This window comes from Leuresthes tenuis, unplaced genomic scaffold (genome assembly GCF_036924035.1).
Source record: "Leuresthes tenuis unplaced genomic scaffold, fLeuTen1.0.hap1 SCAF_48, whole genome shotgun sequence".
Lineage (NCBI taxonomy): Eukaryota > Metazoa > Chordata > Actinopteri > Atheriniformes > Atherinopsidae > Leuresthes > Leuresthes tenuis.
In genome coordinates, this window is record NW_027325402.1 from 219,358 (window position 1) to 240,398 (window position 21,041).

The window sequence follows — 21,041 nt, forward strand, 5'->3', positions numbered from 1 at the left end:
TTTCTACATTATGGACTGTGGGGACACAAAACCGCTCTCTCTTTTTTTTTTTTTGATTGTGTGCCAGGGCGTTGTCTCACGTATTAGATTATGCTTAAGATACGAATGAGTTTATCAGTCACATCAGAATCCATACATACTGATCCTCCCGTAATAAAATGGTCGGATCTTATCAAACACACTTTGTTTCTTGTGACAAGTCAGCGAAACAGCGTATACACGTCAAGACACTGAATCAAGTTTGCCACAAGAACTCATAAGTTTGGCAGTATTGCTCTGCCGTCAGCAATCATACACCCATTTTATTTTCATGAGACATGTGCAGGCACCTGTTCATCTACTGTTCTATCACTATGAATTAGTTTATCTATTATCAATAAGGATACTTCTACAACTACTATCAAAGTATGTCCGGACTTCTTATGTTGTCAGTTGCTATATATGAATAAGTGGGTTGCTACTGAAAAGCATTAAGCATGTCACACAGCCCAAACATATAACATTTCAGGACACACCACACAGTTAACAACCACAGTGAAGCGTGTCAAAGCCCAAACATGTAACATTCAACAGGACACTTACACAACACATTCAAATCAAACAGTCAGACAACATACAAGAACCTATACCCCAGCCGGCATTGCTCCCTGCCTATTTTCCTACAACTCACTATGTGTGCGCACACCTTTATTCACAAACTCTTCAACTTATACTCTTTTACCGAAGCTGCTACAGCTCGATTGGCCAAATACCCTTAGATCCTATTTCGGTGAATTTGACATCTGCCTTGCATGTAACAGATTAGCGGTTTAGCAGTTTTAATTTAGTTTGAGTGAAGGAATTCATTTTATAGCAAAATCCGAAATCGTGAAGAACTCATGGAAGTAAGCTTATTCTCGGATTCCTGAATCTTTAGATTTGCTCTTTCTTTTACTGCAAAGTACAACGTTGAGCAGCACTAATGAGTTGTTTCTATTTTTGGCAGGCTTTACCTTTGCGGATGAAGCCCTTTCTGTCTGTGCAAAAGAAATCTTGTTACTGTGCAGAGTGACTTCTCTGAGTAGAGTCGCCTTACTTGTTGCGACTGTGCCAATGTTCGAAGCTGGAGTGCAAAGTTGTTGCTTGAATGGTGCTCGCTGGAGCGTGTGGTAGTGTAAAGTTATACCATTTAAAAGGGCTGAAGAGTGCTCAGTGCAGCGGGTGGGCCGAGGTGCAAAGTGACACTATGGCCATAAAAAGAACACCGCTACAAGTGCACATTGTGCCAGGAAGGGCCCTCGGACGTGAACCAGTGGACAGTTATCGCTTCTCGGCCTTTTGGCTAAGATCAAGTGTAGTATCTGTTCTTATCAGTTTAATGTCTGATGTGTCCTCTATGCGAGGACTACATATTAAATGGATTTGTATCAATAGGAGTTGAAAAAGGAGCTTGCTCCGTTCACTCCAAGCATCGACCCGGTACTGTAGTGCCCCTGGGAACGGTGCGCTCTCCTCTGCTCTTGTGAAAAAGCAAACAGCGGTGCAGGATGGAGGTTTCAGGGAGCCCAAGATGAAACTTTCTTTTAGTCTGCTGAGAAAAGAGAGTGAATGCGAAGTAGACTTTAACACGGCTCTGGGAGCGAGCCGAGTGCGGGCTAACCAGGAGAATTGCTTGAAAGAAACGCGACACCGAATGAGCGGTCAGAACAAAGCCTCAATACGGTGTTCCTGTGGTGTTTTTATAAAATGCGGTGAAAAAAAAGGTGTGAATGCCCCATAGAAAACTAAAAGGTGGAGCGGAAGTGTTCGGCTGCAAGAAGGTGTGAATGTCCGACTATATTTGGTGAAAAGCAGGTGAAGCAAGGTCTGAATGCCCAACCTTACATCATCAAAAGCGAGATCAGAGGTTTTTGGCTGCAAGAAGGCCATAGTTTGCCAAAAGTGGGTAAGGTGCGAATGACCGACTAAATATCAACAAAAGTGGGGGCGGAGGTCTTCGGATGCAAGTGGGTGTGAATATCCCACCATAGAAGTATGGTGGAGAGGAAGCTGTGAATGGCCGACCATAGTTTGCAAAAAGCGGGTGAGAAAAGGTGCGAATGTCCAACCATACATGATCAAAACAGGGAGCGGAGGTGTTTGGCTGCGACAAGGTGTGAATGTCCACCCATAATTAATGAAAAGCGGGCAACAAGTAGGTTCGAATGCCCAACCATACATCATCAAAAGCAGGAGTGGATGTGTTCGGCTACAAGAAGGTTTGAATGTCCGAGCATAGTTTGTAAAAAGCTGGTAAGAAAAGGTTCGAATGCCTGAACATACATCATCAAAAGCAGGACTGGATGTGTTCGGCTACAAGAAGGTTTGAATGTCCGACCATAGTTGGTAAAAAGTGGGTATGAAAAGGTTCGAATGCCCAAGTTCGGCTGAAAAAAACTGTGTTCGGCTGCAAAAAGGTGTGAATGTTTGACTAAAGTTTGTAAGACAAGGTTCGAATGCCTGACAATGTATGATCAAAAGCGGGAGCGGAGGTGTTCAGCTGCAAGAAGGTCTAAATGTCCATCATTAATTGCTAGAAAACATGAAAGAAAATTTTCGAAAATCAATCTGCACATGATCATAAGTGGGAGAGGAGGTGTTCAGCTGCAAGAAGGTGTGAATGTCCTACCATAATTGCTGAAAAATGTGTTAGAAACGGTAAGAATGCCGGACCATACATCATCAAAAGCTAGAGAGGTGGTGTTCGGCTGCAAGTAGGTGTGAATGTCTGACTAAAGTTCAAATATATTAACAAAAGCGGGAGGAGAGGTCTTCGGATGAGTGGTTGAGAATTTCCAACCATAATCTATAAAATGCGGTGAAAAAAAAGGTGTGATAGAAACCTAAAAGGTGGAGCGGAAGTGTTCGGCTGCAAGAAGGTGTGAATGTCCGTCTATAGTTGGTGAAAAGCAGGAAAAGCAAGGTCTGAATGCCGAATCTTACATCATCAAAAGCGAGATCAGAGGTGTTTGGCTGCAAGAAAACGGGTAAGGTGTGAACGACCGACTAAATATCAACAAAAGTGGGGGCGGAGGTCTTCGGATGCAAGTGGGTGTGAATATCCCACCATACAAGTATGGTGGAGAGGAAGCTGTGAATGTCCGACCATGGTTTGTAAAACGCGGGTAAGACAAGGTGCGAATGTCCGACAATGTATGATCAAAAGAGGGAGCGGAGGTGTTTGGCTGCAAGGTCTGAATTTCCAACCATAATTTGTAAACACCGTTGAAGAAAAGCCTCGAAAGCCCGACTATACACCATCAAAAGCGGGAGCAGAGGTGTTCAGCTGCAAGAAGGTCTGAATGTCCACCAATAATTACTGAAAAATGGGTAAGAAGAGGTGTGAATGCCCAACTATACATCATCAAAAGCAGAAGTGGATGTGTTCGGCCACAAGAAGGTTTGAATGTCCGACCATAGTTTGTAAAAGGCGGGTAAGAAAAGGTTTGAATGCCCGAACATACACAATCAAAAGAGGGAGCGGAGGTGTTTCGCTGCAAGAAGGTGTGAATGTCCGAGCATAGTTTGTAAAAAGCGGGTAAGAAAAGGTTCGAATGCCCGAACATACACCATCAAAAGAGGGAGCGGAGGTGTTCCGCTGTAAGAAGGTGTGAATGTCCAACCATAGTTGGTAAAAAGCGGGTAAGAAAAGGTTAAAATACCCGACTCTACACAATCAATAGCGGGAGCGGAGTTGTTCGGCTAAAAGAAGGTGTGAAAGTCCGACCATGGTTTGTAAAAAGCGGGTAAGAAAAGGTTCGAATGCAAAAATATACACCATCAAAAGCGGAAGCCGAGGTGTTCGGCTGCAAGTAGGTCTGAATGTCCACCCATAATTAATGAAAAGCGGGCAACAAGTAGGTTCGAATGCCCAACCATACATCAACAAAAGCAGGAGTGGATGTGTTTGGCTACAAGAAGGTTTGAAAGTCCGAGCATAGTTTTTAAAAAGCGGGTAAGAAAAGGTGCGAATGCCCGACAATGTATGATCAAAAGAGGGAGTGGAGGTTTTCGGCTACAAGAAGGTTTGAATGTCCAACCATAGTTTGTAAAAAGCGGGTAAGAAAAGGTGCGAATGCCCGAAAATACACCATCAAAAGAGGGAGCGGAGGTGTTCCGCTGTAAGATGGTGCGAATGTCCGACCATAGTTGGTAAAAAGCGGGTAAGAAAAGGTTCGAATGCCCGAATATATACCATCATAAGCGGAAGCGGAGGTGTTCGGCTGCAAGAAGGTGTGAACGTCCGACCAAAGTTTGTAAAAAGCAGTTAAGAAAAGGTTCGAAAATCCAACCAAACATAATCAAAAGTGGGAGCAGAGCTGTTCGACTGCAAGTAGGTGTGAATTTCCACCCATAATTCCTGAAAAATGGGTAAGAAAAGGTGCGAATGCCCAACCATACATCATCAAAAGAAGAAGTGGATGTGTTCTGCTACAAGAAGGTTTGAATGTCCGACCATAGCTTGTAAAAAGTGGGTAAGAAAAAGTTCGAATGCTCGAACATACACCATCAAAATTGGGAGCGGAGGTGTTCCGCTGTAAGACGGTGTGAATGTCCGACCATAATTGGTAAAAAGCGGGTAAGAAAAGGTTAGAATACCCGACTGTACACAATCAATAGCGGGAGCGGAGTTGTTCGGCTACAAGAAGGTGTGAAAGTCCGACCATGGTTTGTAAAACGCGGGTAAGACAAGGTTCGAATGCCCGACAATGTATGATCAAAAGAGGGAGCGGAGGTGTTCGGCTGCAAGGTCTGAATTTCCAACCATAATTTGTAAACACCGTTGAAGAAAAGCCTCGAAAGCCCGACTATACACCATCAAAAGCGGGAGCAGAGGTGTTCAGCTGCAAGAAGGTCTGAATGTCCACCAATAATTACTGAGAAATGGGTAAGAAAAGGTGTGAATGCCCAACTATACATCATCACAAGCAGAGGTGGATGTGTTCGGCCACAAGAAGGTTTGAATGTCCGACCATAGTTTGTAAAAGGCGGGTAAGAAAAGGTTTGAATGCCCGAACATACACAATCAAAAGAGGGAGCGGAGGTGTTTCGCTGCAAGAAGGTGTGAATGTCCGAGCATAGTTTGTAAAAAGTGGGTAAGAAAAGGTTTGAATGCCAGAACATACACCATCAAAAGAGGGAGCGGAGGGTTTCCGCTGTAAGAAGGTGTGAATGTCCGACCATAGTTGGTAAAAAGCGGGTAAGAAAAGGTTAAAATACCCGACTCTACACAATCAATAGTGGGAGCGGAGTTGTTCGGCTAAAAGAAAGTGTGAAAGTCCGACCATGGTTTGTAAAAGCGGGTAAGAAAAGGTTCGAATGCAAAAATACACACCATCAAAAGCGGAAGCCGAGGTGTTCGGCTGCAAGTAGGTGTGAATGTCCACCCATAATTAATGAAAAGCGGGCAACAAGTAGGTTCGAATGCCCAACCATACATCAACAAAAGCAGGAGTGGATGTGTTTGGCTACAAGAAGGTTTAAATGTCCGAGCATAGTTTGTAAAAAGCGGGTAAGAAAAGGTGCGAATGCCCGACAATGTATGATCAAAAGAGGGAGTGGAGGTTTTCGGCTACAAGAAGGTTTGAATGTCCAACCATAGTTTGTAAAAAGCGGGTAAGAAAAGGTGCGAATGCCCGAAAATACACCATCAAAAGAGGGAGCGGAGGTGTTCCGCTGTAAGATGGTGCGAATGTCCGACCATAGTTGGTAAAAAGCGGGTAAGAAAAGGTTCGAATGCCCCAATATATACCATCAAAAGCGGAAACGGAGGTGTTCGGCTGCAAGAAGGTGTGATCGTCCGACCAAAGTTTGTAAAAAGCAGTTAAGAAAAGGTTCGAATATCCAACCAAACATAATCAAAAGTGGGAGCAGAGCTGTTCGACTGCAAGTAGGTGTGAATGTCCACCCATAATTCCTGAAAAATGGGTAAGAAAAGGTGCGAATGCCCAACCATACATCATCAAAAGAAGAAGTGGATGTGTTCTGCTACAAGAAGGTTTGAATGTCCGACCATAGTTTGTAAAAAGTGGGTAAGAAAAAGTTTGAATGCCCGAACATACACCATCAAAAGAGGGAGCGGAGGTGTTCCGCTGTAAGACGGTGTGAAAGTCCGACCATAATTGGTAAAAAGCGGGTAAGAAAAGGTTAAAATACCCGACTGTACACAATCAATAGCGGGAGCGGAGTTGTTCGGCTACAAGAAGGTGTGAAAGTCCGACCATGGTTTGTAAAACGCGGGTAAGACAAGGTGCGAATGCCCGACAATGTATAATCAAAAGAGGGAGCGGAGGTGTTCGGCTGCAAGGTCTGAATTTCCAACCAATAATTACTGAAAAATGGGTAAGAAAAGGTGTGAATGCCCAACTATACATCATAAAAAGCAGAAGTGGATGTGTTCGGCCACAAGAAGGTTTGAATGTCCGACCATAGTTTGTAAAAAGCGGGTAAGAAAAGGTTCGAATGCCCGAACATACACAATCAAAAACGGAAGCCGAGGTGTTCGGCTGCAAGTAGGTGTGAATGTCAGATCATAATTTGCAAAAAGCTGATGAGAAAGGTGTGAATGACCAACAATAATTACTGAAAAATGTGTTAGAAAAGGTAAGAATGCCGGACTATTCATCATCAAAAGCAGAGAAGAGGTGTTCGGATGCAAGAAGCTGTGAATGTCCAGCCATAATTACTCAAAAACGGTTAAGAAAAGGTAGTATTGCCAGACCATAAATGATCAAAACAGGGAGCGGAGGTGTTCCGCTGTAAGAAGGTGTGAATGTCCAACCATAATTGGTAAAAAGCGGGTAAGAAAAGGTTAAAATACCCGACTGTACACAATCAATAGTGGGAGCGGAGTTGTTTGGCTACTAAAAGGTGTGAAAGTCCGACCATACATCCTCAAAAGCAGAACTGGATGTGTTCGGCTACAAGAAGGTTTGAATGTCCGACCATAGTTTGTAAAAAGCGGGTAAGAAAAGGTTCGAATGCCCAAACATACACCATCAAAAGAGGGAGCGGAGGTGTTCCGCCATAAGAAGGTGTGAATGTCCGACCGTAGTTGCTAAAAAGTGGGTAAGAAAAGTTTAAAATACCCGACTGTACACAATCAATAGCGGGAGCGAATGTGTTCGGCTACAAGAAGGTGTGAAAGTCCGACCATGTTTTGTAAATAGCGGGTAAGAAAAGGTGCGAATGCCCGACAATGTATGATCAAAAGAGGGAGCGGAGGTTTTCGGCTAAAAGAAGGTCTGAATGTCCAACCATAATTTGTAAAAACCGGGGAAGAAAAGGCTCGAAAGCCCGACTATACACCATCAAAAGCGGGAGCAGAGGGGTTCAGCTGCAAGAAGGTCTGAATGTCCATCAATAATTGCTAGAAAACATGAAAGAAAATTTTCGAATATCAAACCGCACATGATCATAAGTGGGAGCGGAGGTGTTTAGCTGCAAGAAGGTGTGAATGTCCACCCATAATTCCTCAAAAATGGGTAAAAAAAAAGGTGCGAATGCCCAACCATACATCATCAAAAGCAGGACTGGATGTGTTCGGCTACAAGGTTTGAATGTCCGAGCATAGTTTGTTAAAAGCGGGTAAGAAAAGGTTCGAATGCCAGAACATACACCATCAAAAGAGGGAGCGGAGGTGTTCCGCCATAAGAAGGTGTGAATGTCCGACCGTAGTTGGTAAAAAGCGGGTAAGAAAAGGTTAAAATGGCCGTCTGTACACAATCAATAGCGGGAAGGGATGTGTTCGGCTACAAGAAGGTGTGAAAGTCCGACCATGTTTTGTAAAAAGCGGTTAAGAAAAGGTGTGAATGCCCGACAATGTATGATCAAAAGAGGGAGCGGAGGTTTTCGGCTGCAAGAAGGTCTGAATGTCCAACCATAATTTGTAAAAACCGGGGAAGAAAAGGCTCGGAAGCCCGACTATACACCGTCAAAAGCGGGAGCAGAGGTATTCAGCTGCAAGAAGGTCTCAATGTCCATCAATAATTGCTAAAAAACATGAAAGAAAATTTTCGAATATCAAACCGCACATGATCATATGCGGGAGAGGAGGTGTTCAGCTGCAAGAAGGTGTGAATGTCCAACCATATCTCCTGAAAAATGGGTAAAAAAGGTGCGAATGCCCAACCATACATCATCAAAAGCAGGTGTGAATGTCAGATCATAATTTGCAAAAACCTGATGAGAAATGGTGAGAATGCCCGACTATACACCATCAAATGCGGGAGCGGAGGTGTTCGGCTGTGAGTAGGTGTGAATGTCCGACCATACTTGCTGAAAAATATGACAAAGCAGTTTTCACTTGGTTTGAGTGAAGGATTTCATTTTATATAGAAATCCGAAATTGTGTAGAACTCGTGGAAATAAGTTTATTCTCGGATTCCTAAAGGTTTAGTGTTGTTCTTTGGTATACTGCAAAGTAATACTTTTTATTTTGTTGAAACCGATTCAGACATGGATAAATATCAAGGAAAAAGCAGTTTTAACTTGGTTTGAGTGAAGGAATTCATTTTATATCAAAATCCGAAATTGTCTAGAACTCGTGGAAATAAGTTTATTCTCGGATTCCTAAAGGTTTAGTGTTGTTCTTTGGTATACTGCAAAGTAATACTTTCTATTTTGTTGAAACCGATTAAGTTAAAACTGCTTTGTCCTTCATATTTATCCATGTCATAATAGCTTTAAACAAAAAAGAACGTTGTACTTTGCAGGATAGGAAAGAACAACACTAAACCTTTTCAGGAATCCGAGAATAAGCGTCGATTGACGAGTTCTACACAATTTCGGATTTTGATATAAAATGAATTCCTTCACTCAAACCAAGTGAAAACTGCTTTGTCATATTTTTCAGCAAGTATGGTCGGACATTCACACCTACTCACAGCCGAACACCTCCGCTCCCGCATTTGATGGTGTATAGTCGGGCATTCTCACCATTTCTCATCAGGTTTTTGCAAATTATGATCTGACATTCACACATGCTTTTGATGTTGTATGGTTGGGCATTCGCACCTTTTTTTACCCATTTTTCAGGAATTATGGGTGGACATTCACACCATCTTGCAGCTGAACACCTCCTCTCCCGCATATGATCATGTGCGGTTTGATATTCGAACATTTTCTTTCATGTTTTCTAGCAATTATTGATGGACATTGAGACCTTCTTGCAGCTGAACACCTCTGCTCCCGCTTTTGATGGTGTATAGTCGGGCTTTCGAGCCTTTTCTTCCCCGGTTTTTACAAATTATGGTTGGACATTCAGACCTTCTTGCAGCCGAAAACCTCCGCTCCCTCTTTTGATCATACATTGTCGGGCATTCGCACCTTTTCTTAACCACTTTTTACAAAACATGGTTGGACTTTCACACTTTCTTGTAGCCGAACACATCCCTTCCCGCTATTGATTGTGTACAGTCGGGTATTTTAACCTTTTCTTACCCGCTTTTTACCAACTACGGTCGGACATTCACACCTTCTTATGGCGGAACACCTCCGCTCCCTCTTTTGATGGTGTAGGTTCGGGCATTCGAACCTTTTCTTACCCGCTTTTTACAAACTATGCTCGGACATTCAAACCTTCTTGTAGCCGAACACATCCAGTCCTGCTTTTGATGATGTATGGTTGGGCATTCGCACCTTTTTTTTTACCCATTTTTGAGGAATTATGGGTGGACATTCACACCTTCTTGCAGCTGAACACCTCCTCTCCCACTTATGATCATGTGCGGTTGGATATTCGAACATTTTCTTTCATGTTTTCTAGAAATTATTGATGGACATTCAGACCTTCTTGCAGCTGAACACCTCCGCTCCCGCTTTTGATGGTGTATAGTCGGGCTTCCGAGCCTTTTCCTCCCCGGTTTTTACAAATTATGGTTGGACATTTAGACCTTCTTGCAGCCGAAAACCTCCGTTCCCTCTTTTGATCATACATTGTCCGGCATTCGCAACTTTTCTTACCCGCTTTTTACAAACCATGGTCGGACTTTCACACCTTCTTATGGCGGAACACCTCCGCTCCCTCTTTTGATGGTGTATGTTTGGGCATTCGAACCTTTTCTTACCCGCTTTTTACAAACTATGGTCGGACATTCAAACCTTCTTGTAGCCGAACACATCCAGTTCTGCTTTTGAGGATGTATGGTCGGACTTTCACACCTTTTAGTAGCCAAACAACTCCGCTCCCACTATTGATTGTGTACAGTCGGGTATTTTAACCTTTTCTTACCCGCTTTTTACCAATTATGGTGGGACATTCACACCTTCTTACAGCGGAACACCTCCGCTCCCTGTTTTGATCATTTATGGTCTGGCAATACTACCTTTTCTTACCCGTTTTTGAGTTATTATGGCTGGACATTCACAGCTTCTTGCAGCCGAACACCTCTTCTCCCGCTTTTGATGATGAATGGTCCGGCATTCTTACCTTTTCTAACACATTTTTCAGCAATTATTGTTGGTCATTCACACCTTTCTCATCAGCTTTTTACAAATTATGATCTGACATTCACACCTACTTGCAGCCGAACACCTCGGCTTCCGCTTTTGATGGTGTATATTTTGGCATTCGAACCTTTTCTTACCCGCTTTTTACAAACCATGGTCGGACTTTCATACCTTCTTTTAGCCGAACAACTCCGCTCCCGCTATTGATTGTGTAGAGTTGGGTATTTTAGCCTTTTCTTACCCGCTTTTTACCAACTATGGTCGGACATTCACACCTTCTTACAGCGGAACACCTCCGCTCCCTCTTTTGATGGTGTATGTTCTGTCATTCGAACCTTTTCTTACCCACTTTTTACAAACTATGCTCGGACATTCACACCTTCTTGCAGTGAAACACCTCCGCTCCCTCTTTTGATTGTGTATGTTCGGGCATTCGAACCTTTTCTTACCCGCCTTTTACAAACTATGGTCGGACATTCAAACCTTCTTGTGGCCGAACACATCCACTTCTGCTTGTGATGATGTATAGTTGGGCATTCACACCTTTTCTTACCCATTTTTCAGTAATTATTGGTGGACATTCAGACCTTCTTGCAGCTGAACACCTCCGCTCCCGCTTTTGATGGTGTATAGTCGGGCTTTCGAGCCTTTTCTTCAACGGTGTTTACAAATTATGGTTGGAAATTCAGACCTTGCAGCCGAACACCTCCGCTCCCTCTTTTGATCATACATTGTCGGGCATTCGCACCTTGTCTTACCCGCTTTTTACAAACCATGGTCGGACTTTCACACCTTCTTGTAGCCGAACAACTCCGCTCCCGCTATTGATTTTGTACAGTCCGGTTTTTTAACCTTTTCTTACCCGCTTTTTACCAACTATGGTCGGACATTCGCAGCATCTTACAGCGGAACACCTCCGCTCCCTCTTTTGATGGTGTATGTTCGGGCATTCGAACTTTTTCTTACCCGCTTTTTACAAACTATGGTCGGACATTCAAACCTTCTTGTAGCAGAACACATCCACTTCTTCTTTTGATGATGTATGGTTGGGCATTCGCACCTTTTCTTACCCATTTTTCAGGAATTATGGGTGGATATTCACACCTACTTGCAGTCGAACAGCTCTGCTCCCACTTTTGATTATGTTTGGTTGGATATTCGAACCTTTTCTTAACTGCTTTTTACAAACTTTGGTCGGACGTTCACACCTTCTTGCAGCCGAACACCTCCGCTTCCGCTTTTGATGGTATATATTCGGGCATTCGAACCTTTTCTTACCCACTTTTTACCAACTATGGTCGGACATTCACACCGTCTTTCAAGTGTAACACCTCCGCTCCCTCTTTTGATGGTGTATGTTCGGGCATTCGCACCTTTTCTTACCCGCTTTTTACAAACTATGGTCGTACATTCAAACCTTGTAGCCGAAAACCTCCACTCCCTCTTTTGATCATACTTTGTCGGGCATTCGCACCTTTTCTTACCCGCTTTTTACAAACTATGCTCGGACATTCAAACCTTCTTGTAGCCAAACACATCCACTCCTGCTTTTGTTGATGTATGGTTGGGCATTCGAACCTACTTGTTTCCCGCTTTTCATTAATTATGGGTGGACATTCACACCTTGTCACAGCCAAACACCTCCGCTCCCTGTTTTGATCATGTATGGTTGGACATTCGCACCTTTTCTCACCCGCTTTTTGCAAACTATGGTCGGCCATTCACAGCTTCCTCTCCACCATACTTGTATGGTGGGATATTCACACCCACTTGCATCCGAAGACCTCCGCCCCCACTTTTGTTGATATTTAGCCGATCATTCGCACCTTACCCGCTTTTGGCAAACTATGGCCTTCTTGCAGCCAAAAACCTCTGATCTCGCTTTTGATGATGTAAGGTTGGGCATTCAGACCTTGCTTCACCTGCTTTTCACCAAATATAGTCGGACATTCACACCTTCTTGCAGGCGAACACTTCCGCTCCACCTTTTAGTTTTCTATGGGGCATTCACACCTTTTTTTACACCGCATTTTATAAAAACACCACAGGAACACCGTATTGAGGCTTTGTTCTGACCGCTCATTCGGTGTCGCGTTTCTTTCAAGCAATTCTCCTGGTTAGCCCACACTCGGCTCGCTCCCAGAGCCATGTTAAAGTCTGCTTCGCATTCACTCTCTTTTCTCAGCAGATTAAAGAAACTTCCATCCTGCACCGCTGTTTGCTTTTTCACAAGAGCAGAGGAGAGCGCACCGTTCCCAGCGGCACTGCAGTACCGGGTCGATGCTTGGAGTGAACGGAGCAAGCTCCTTTTTCAACTCCTATTGATAAAAATCCATTTAATATGTAGTCCTTGCATAGACATATAACATATTAAACTGATAAGTACAGATACTACACTTGATCTTAGCCAAAATGCCGAGAAGCGATAACTGTCCACTGGTTCACGTCCGAGGGCCCTTCCTGGCACAATGCGCACTTGTAGCGGTGTTCGTTTTATGGCCATAGTGTCACTTTGCACCTCCGCCCACCCGCTGCACTGAGCACTCTTCAACCCTTTTAAATGGCATAACTTTACACTACCGCACGCTCCAGCGAGCACCATTCAAGCAACATCGGCACAGTCGCAGCAAGTGAGGCGACTCTACTCAGAGAAGTCACTCTGCGCAGTAACAAGATTTCTTTTGCACAGACAGAAAGGGCTTCACCCGCAAAGGTAAAGCCTGCCAAAAATAGAAACAACTCATTAGTGCTGCTCTACACGGAAGTCTTTAGTAAAAGGCGAAAGACTTGTACATTATGAAGAGAAACCAGTGTATGATTATCCATCACTGCGGGAGCAGGGCATCAGGCTAGTTGGCATAGCCACCTTCCCCATGGTGAGCTTTGCTTGGTTGAGACGCTTGCTCCCCCCCCTTGCTCCTAGGCTGACCAAGTAGGAACAATCGGGCCATATTCGATGGCTGCCTTGTCTTTTACTCTGTGCAAAAGACAAGGCAGCCACAAACAACACGGGAACACCGTGTTGAGGCTTTGATCTGACTGCTCATTCGGTGTCGCGTTTCTTTCAAGCAATTCTCCCAGTTAGCCTGCACTCGGCTCGCTCCCAGAACCGTGTTAAAGTCTGCTTCGCATTCACTCTCTTTTATCAGCAGATTAAAAGAAAGTTTCATCTTAGGCTCCCTGAAACTTCCATCCTGCACCGCTGTTTGCTTTTTCACAAGAGCAGAGGAGAGCGCACCGTTCCCAGCGGCACTGCAGTACCGGGTCGATGCTTGGAGTGAACGGAGCAAGCTCCTTTTTCAACTCCTATTGATACAAATCCATTTAATATGTAGTCTCGCATAGAGGACATATCAGACATTCAATTCAATTCAATTCAATTCAATTTTATTTATATAGCGCCAGATTACAACAATTGTCATCTCAAGGCACTTAAGTAATATAGTCCAATTCAAGCCAATTGGAATTCAATTCATTGTAATCATGATCCAATTAATTCATATAGAGCCAATTCAAAAAATTAATATCCTAGCTAAGGAAACCAACAGATTGCACCGAAACGTGTCTTCAGTCCAATCTCCCGTCCTGAGCGTGCCTGTGGCAACTGTGGAAAGGAACGACTCCCTTTTAACAGGAAGAAACCTCTGGCAGAACCAGACTCAGGAAGGGTGGCCATCCGCCTCGACCAGCTGGGGTTTAAGAAGATAAGAACAGATACTACACTTGATCTTAGCCAAAAGGCCGAGAAGCGAGAACTGTCCACTGGTTCACGTCCGAGGGCCCTTCCTGGCACAATGCGCACTTGTAGCGGTGTTCTTTTTATGGCCATAGTGTCACTTTGCACCTCCGCCCACCCGCTGCACTGAGCACTCTTCAGCCCTTTTAAATGGTATAACTTTACACTACCACACGCCCCAGCGAGCACCATTCAAGCAACAACTTTGCACTCCAGCTTCGAACATCGGCACAGTCGCAACAAGTAAGGCGACTCTACTCAGAGAAGTCACTCTGCACAGTAACAAGATTTCTTTTGCACAGACAGAAAGGGCTTCATCCGCAAAGGTAAAGCCTGCCAAAAATAGAAACAACTCATTAGTGCTGCTCAACGTTGTACTTTGCAGTAAAAGAAAGAGCAAATCTAATGTTTCAGGAATCCGAGAATAAGCTTACTTTCATGAGTTCTTCACGATTTCGGATTTTGCTATAAAATGAATTCCTTCACTCAAACTAAATTAAAACTGCTAAACCGCTAATCTGTTACATACAAGGCAGATGTCAAATTCACCGAAATAGGATCTAAGGGTATTTGGCCAATCGAGCTGTAGCAGCTTCGGTAAAAGAGTATAAGTTGAAGAGTTTGTGAATAAAGGTGTGCGCACACATAGTGAGTTGTAGGAAAATAGGCAGGGAGCAATGCCGGCTGGGGTATATGTTCTTGTATGTTGTCTGACTGTTTGATTTGAATGTGTTGTGTAAGTGTCCTGTTGAATGTTACATGTTTGGGCTTTGACACGCTTCACTGTGGTTGTTAACTGTGTGGTGTGTCCTGAAATGTTATATGTTTGGGCTGTGTGACATGCTTAATGCTTTTCAGTAGCAACCCACTTATTCATATATAGCAACTGACAACATAAGAAGTCCGGACATACTTTGATAGTAGTTGTAGAAGTATCCTTATTGATAATAGATAAACTAATTCATAGTGATAGAACAGTAGATGAACAGGTGCCTGCACATGTCTCATGAAAATAAAATGGGTGTATGATTGCTGACGGCAGAGCAATACTGCCAAACTTATGAGTTCTTGTGGCAAACTTGATTCAGTGTCTTGACGTGTATACGCTGTTTCGCTGACTTGTCACAAGAAACAAAGTGTGTTTGATAAGATCCGACCATTTTATTACGGGAGGATCAGTATGTATGGATTCTGATGTGACTGATAAACCCATTCGTATCTTAAGCATAATCTAATACGTGAGACAACGCCCTGGCACAAAAACAAAAAAAAAAAAGAGAGAGAGCGGTTTTGTGTCCCCACAGTCCATAATGTAGAAAAGAGAGAAAAAAGCCTTTCTGATTTGGTGTGTGTGCTCACAGTGCAGAGTGTAGAGAAAAGAGAGAAAAGAAAGCCGTTTTGGTGTCACGGGTGTTGTGACTTACACACACACATTTCTGAATTGAGAAAGGAAATTATTTTAGAGAAAGCACTAGAGTTTAGATCCCACATTTGTTGATAGGCATTCATTTAATTTTTCTTTTAATCAGTTTTAAAGTGAATACTAACTGAGAAATGAAAAAGGTGAAGAGTTTAGAAGCTTGGTTCAAGAGCAAAACTTGGTTTATGATCAGCTGAGTCTCTAAACAGAACAGCAAAGGGCTTCATCGAACATTTAAAAAAGATTCAGATTGTTAGAATATCCAGAATTTATAGGAATGGTGGTGATTACTCTTATTTTCTAGAATGGAAATAACTGCACCATGTCTGTTTTATGAATTTAAGGGGCTAAAAAGTTTTGTTCTCGTTTTTCTATGATTAACCGAATGTATGTGAGAGTCCAAACAGACAGAAGGGTTACGGCCGAGCGCTGGACCTTCCAAAAAAGATGAGACAGGCTGGACCTGTGCCATACTAGTTAAGACCTGCCTGTGGATAACAGGTTCTTTAAACTCTCACACACACAAACTCACACACGTTCGCACACATACACCCATACACACACACCTTCTTGAACTTGCTGCAAGATTAAACATTTGCATTAACTGACTCCAGCAACTCTGAGTCTCATTGAGAGACTTTTCTCAACAATTGGGTCCTCAAACCAGATCTCAACGTTTTTTCCGCTTTCCAGGGTCGGAGCTGAAACCGTGCACGGGGGAGTCCAGTACTCCTAATGAAAGACCCCCTGCTGAATTGCGGTAATTAGGGGCCAGTGTCCACTGAAAGGGGGAAACAGGGACGAGATCGTACTTTTGAATCAATGGCCAGAAGCCATTGGCAGTGCAGGCATCAACAATAATGGTGTTATTTCACCCATTAACACTTAAGGTACCTCATGCAGTGGCTGTGATATGGTTACTTAACAAAATATCTTTACCAGACATCTCTCCTACATAACAGTTCTTCTTTCACAGCCACACCTTGTTGTCGAGAGATGTGCTACACTTAATCCATCCACACTGCTACCTACCCCACAGATGGAAAGCCTCATGATTGCATGTCAGAAATAACCATCAGTGTTTTACCCAGGCCAGACTTAACTGATATACGTTATGAAAATGCAGAAATAACTATATTTATTCAACAGGTCAAGCAAAAAACCCTGATGGCACAAATGCTACAGGATTTGCAGTAGTAACAGAAACTGAAGTTTTCTTAAAACAACCACTACCAAAAAATTACTCTGTTCAAGCAGTCGAATTGGTAGCTTTAACTGAAGCTTGTAAATTAAATAACAAAAAGGTTGTTAACGTTTACACTGACAGTCAGTATGCCTTCTCAACTGTACATGTGTTAACACAGCATTGGAAAAACAGGTATGTTGACATCCACAGCTAAATGTATAAACTACAAATATTTTAGCATTATTAGATGTTATTCAATTGCCATCTACAATAGACTCGTATGAATGACCGGAAGGAAAACCATACTGCCAAAGAATTTGTTTAAATATGCTGCAGTATTGAGCCACGGACCATGTCATGTCTCAACAGGAGGGATGGAAGCAATAATGAACAAGGTTTTTACAGCATATGGTTTTACTAATTATTGAATTTTTTTTTTTAGAATAAATAAATGAATAAAGTTTTGTCTAGCAGGTCAAATATGTGCAAAATACATTCCACAGGGCAATCTAAGACCAAAACGAAGATAATTCCCTAAGCCAGTGTATCTTTTTCAACATATTTGTTTGTATTTCATTATTTCATTATTGTGTAGATTTCATTGAACTAAATTAATGTTAAGGGAAACGATTCTGCTCAGTGACAACAGAGGTTTTTACCAAATGGTCTGAAATATTTCCATGTGCACAAGCAGATGCACTCTCAGTAGCAAAATCACGCGTAAAATAACTCATTTCTAGATTTGAAATTCCTGAAAAGATCTTCAGTGATAATTTGACACACTTTGTAAACTATGTCATCTCACTGATGGCAAAGAACTTAAAATAGATCTTAGAAACCACTGTGATATAGAAGGTTTCGCTAACACATTGGAATTGTTTTACTATTTACATATGCATGTGCAGTGAAGAATTGCTTGCTGCTGATAAATGCAAAGAAGAACAGCTTACACATAGATGCTCACATATAGGCTGCTGAATGCAATGAAGACCTGCTTATCCAGTAAAGTTCAATGTCAATGTGTAATATTCAATTAGGATTTGCAAAACAGTGAAGTTAAACAATGAATGGGTCCATAGTCGGTATGAGAAGACTACAGGAATATTTACCTGGGTGTACGTTCAAACAGAGATGAGAAAATTGCGATAAATTATTGTTTGTTTGTTTGTTAGTATGTATATGAATGTTATGTGTATAAACTGTGTTGAGTTGTAGTTACTCAGTAGTGTCTCAGTAAAACAACCGACGGGGGAAGCCTTGCGGTGACAACAAAAGCAGTGTTTTACTGATCAGTCAAGTTGCTCCAGTGTACTCCATACAAACTGGTTGGCTACTGAAGGGATAGAAAATGGGGAATACTTGTTTTAAAGCAAACAAGGAATTAGATGGGAAAAATACATGTTTTAACGGGACCCAGACAATATTATATAGATGTCGCCACTGAAGTAAAGAACATTTACGTGGGATGGTGTGAGGGTCCTCGTTTGGCTGACGTTCGCCGATATGCTCGCCATGCTCAGAACCAAGTTGAGACGCGTAAGACAACCAAAAGGGACAAGTGTGAAAAGGAGCTGCATTTGGCAACCATGACCATGTATTACGCAGTTGGTGTAAACAGAGGACGAGGCCGAAGTCGAAGACGTGGACGTGTGGGAGAGGAGGTCGAAATGGGCCACGCCAGAGCTGTGATCCGAATATTTGTTTTTACTGTGGCCAGACTGGACACTGGAAGAAGGACTGTCCACAGCTAAAAAGTGATGAAATTGGGCAAAAGGCTGACTGAGGGTGGGAGGCAGGTTCTGGACGTCACGCGGCAGCGGAGCCTCCACTAATGGGTGATAGCACAAACACACTCACACATTTTTCCTGCTCTGTGTAGTGAAGCAACGCTTGCCGACTGTGATTCACGTAGTAAAGTTTTGCATGCTATTTCCGTCCTAGAGCAAAGATATTTCTCTCAGAATATAGGAACTTATGTTCATCAGTAGTGACGTCAGGGGAGTTTGATTGTCCTCCAAAGTTAAGTGGAAACCACGTTTACTGTATGTCTGCATCAGGCCAGGTTGTGAAGGAGAAAATGACAATGCCCATTGCGTGTTGTCACTCCCGATGAGCTCTCCTTCAAACACTCATTTTTGTTATCAGAGTTGTGTCCCATTAACCTGATGGGCTGTGATCTCATGTGTAAATTAGGCATTATTTTAACTTCTACACCAGAGGGTGTTAAGGTTATGTTACAGCCTGACAAAGTTTTCACAGCAGTGCAGTTTGATTCATCGGCACTTACATATGCTTATGAGTGGAAACTTCCCAGCTCTCCTTTTTCACAACAACTAGTGGAAGAAGCAAAAGCGTTAGTTTCACCCCTTTCTGATTTCATGCAACCTACTGATTTGCACTGCACATCACACATTTCTTTGGGGCCTGACAATGACTATGAGAAGAAGTGAAAAAATATGTGCGCCTACTTTATTGGCTGTGTCGCTCACTCCAGAGCACTTCGATTTTTTTAATGTTTGTGGTACTCGCCCTCACATTTCCTTGGCCAAACGTACACACTGGCAGTGACAAGGTGTGGGAGAGTTTGTTGCGACATGTCAGAAAGAAATGGAGTGGACCGTTTCACCTGCTGATCCAAATTTGATGTTTTCTGAACGATTGTCAGCATAGAAAAAAACATTTTTGAGTACAATGCATTGTCAAAGAACTGTGGACTTAATTCCTACCACAGAATCACATTTTGAAGCATGTTTTTTATCTGAAACAGATTTGTCTTCGATACCCATGTTGGCTGAAGTGCCCAATGATCTTTGGGCTAAGAGCAAATATGATGTGGGGTTGATAAAAGGCTGTGAACCAGTAATTGTCACCCCTAAATCAGACTTTTGTCCATGTAAAAAACAATACCCTTTTAAGCCTGAAGCAATTAAAGGGATTAAACCTGTTTTTCAATCTTTTCAGAAAACAGGCGTTATTGTTCCTTTTGAAAATTCACCTGTGCTTACTCCATTGTTTCCTGTTAAAAAGATTAAAGATGCTGGCCAGCCAGATGAATGGCGTTTTGTACAGGACCTCCAAGCAGTGAATGCTGCAGTTCAGCCACATGCTCCTACTGTGCCCAACCCACACACTATTTTGTCTCAAATTACATCAGATGCACAGTTTTTCTCAGTGGTTGACTTGTCGTCAGTGCACCCTGATAGCCCATTTTGGTTTGCTTTTTAGTTTGAAGGGAGATCTTGGACTTTTACCCGGTTATGCCAGGGGTACTGTGAAAGTCCCACTATTTACAATGCTGCCCTCAAAGCTAGTCTGGATTAACTTCAATCAACCACAGGCTCTGCTCTTTTGCAGTATGTGGATGACATCCTTTTATGTAGTCCATCTAAACAACAGTGTGAAAAAGACCAAATGACTCAAATAACTTTCTTGCTTTCAAAATTTTTCCTCTAGTGACGCTGACTTAGAGAGGGATGAAGATAATCATGTTTAATTGTTCATGTTTTGATTGTTTATCATTGGACTCTTTATTACTATGATGCCTTTATTTTAAACTCACGTTGTGTGCAAATGCAGGCTGATGTTTTACAGATAAAGTTATTATTTTCCTTGTTTCTTTTGGGTTGATTAATATAATGGTATTATTATAATCAAAAGGGAGGAATGTAATGGAAAATAATTCTTATATGCATTGTATTGAGTGTTACTGTGTATAACCTGCAAATGACCGAGCTGCAAGGTACCACCCTGCCCTGTTTTCTTAAATTCCTCTTTACAATGGTGGGCTTGTTATAATGAGATAGGTGCACTTTAGGGGGGACAGGGTTAGGCTGGTATTTACGAGTGTGTCTGGGTAACCTCAACTGATGGTTGGGGAGGAAAGTTAGAAGAACAATCAATTATACCCAAAAACAGATGACGTGATGAGCGGGCAATATAACTGTGTGTTTTTGCTTCAGTGGTCAGAGCAACTCTGTATTCTGTACTGTGTTGTTCTCTCTTGCAAGATATTATTATTAAAGCCTCTTATCTCCTCACAAGAAAATAACTGACTCCCCAAATGCAAGTGTCAGGACAAATGATCAAACTTCTCCAAGCTTCAGTCTGCAGAGAGGTACAAGACAGGGTTGCTCACTTTCTCCCTCACTTTTTGCTATTTTCATCAAACCTTTAGCAGCTGCTATCAGACAAGATAGAAATATTAAAGACATCCAACCCCAAAATATTGAGCA

At 42.6% G+C, this 21,041-nt stretch overlaps 3 non-coding genes and 2 pseudogenes across 3 annotated transcripts; 1 reads left to right on the top strand and 4 right to left on the bottom strand.

The window, feature by feature from the left end:
* The first annotated feature begins 1,301 nt into the window (after positions 1 to 1,301).
* LOC140285595 (U2 spliceosomal RNA) lies at positions 1,302 to 1,492 on the top strand. The gene has a single exon (XR_011910606.1). It is a non-coding gene; the product is annotated as a U2 spliceosomal RNA (small nuclear RNA).
* An 11,214-nt stretch (positions 1,493 to 12,706) lies between these two features.
* LOC140285622 (U2 spliceosomal RNA) lies at positions 12,707 to 12,894 on the bottom strand. The gene has a single exon (XR_011910631.1). It is a non-coding gene; the product is annotated as a U2 spliceosomal RNA (small nuclear RNA).
* A 275-nt stretch (positions 12,895 to 13,169) lies between these two features.
* On the bottom strand, positions 13,170 to 13,283 carry LOC140285593 (U5 spliceosomal RNA). Its single transcript, XR_011910604.1, has one exon. It is a non-coding gene; the product is annotated as a U5 spliceosomal RNA (small nuclear RNA).
* Positions 13,284 to 13,694: 411 nt separating this feature from the next.
* On the bottom strand, positions 13,695 to 13,828 carry LOC140285651 (U2 spliceosomal RNA; annotated as a pseudogene).
* A 302-nt stretch (positions 13,829 to 14,130) lies between these two features.
* LOC140285650 (U2 spliceosomal RNA) lies at positions 14,131 to 14,220 on the bottom strand (annotated as a pseudogene).
* Positions 14,221 to 21,041: the final 6,821 nt, after the last annotated feature.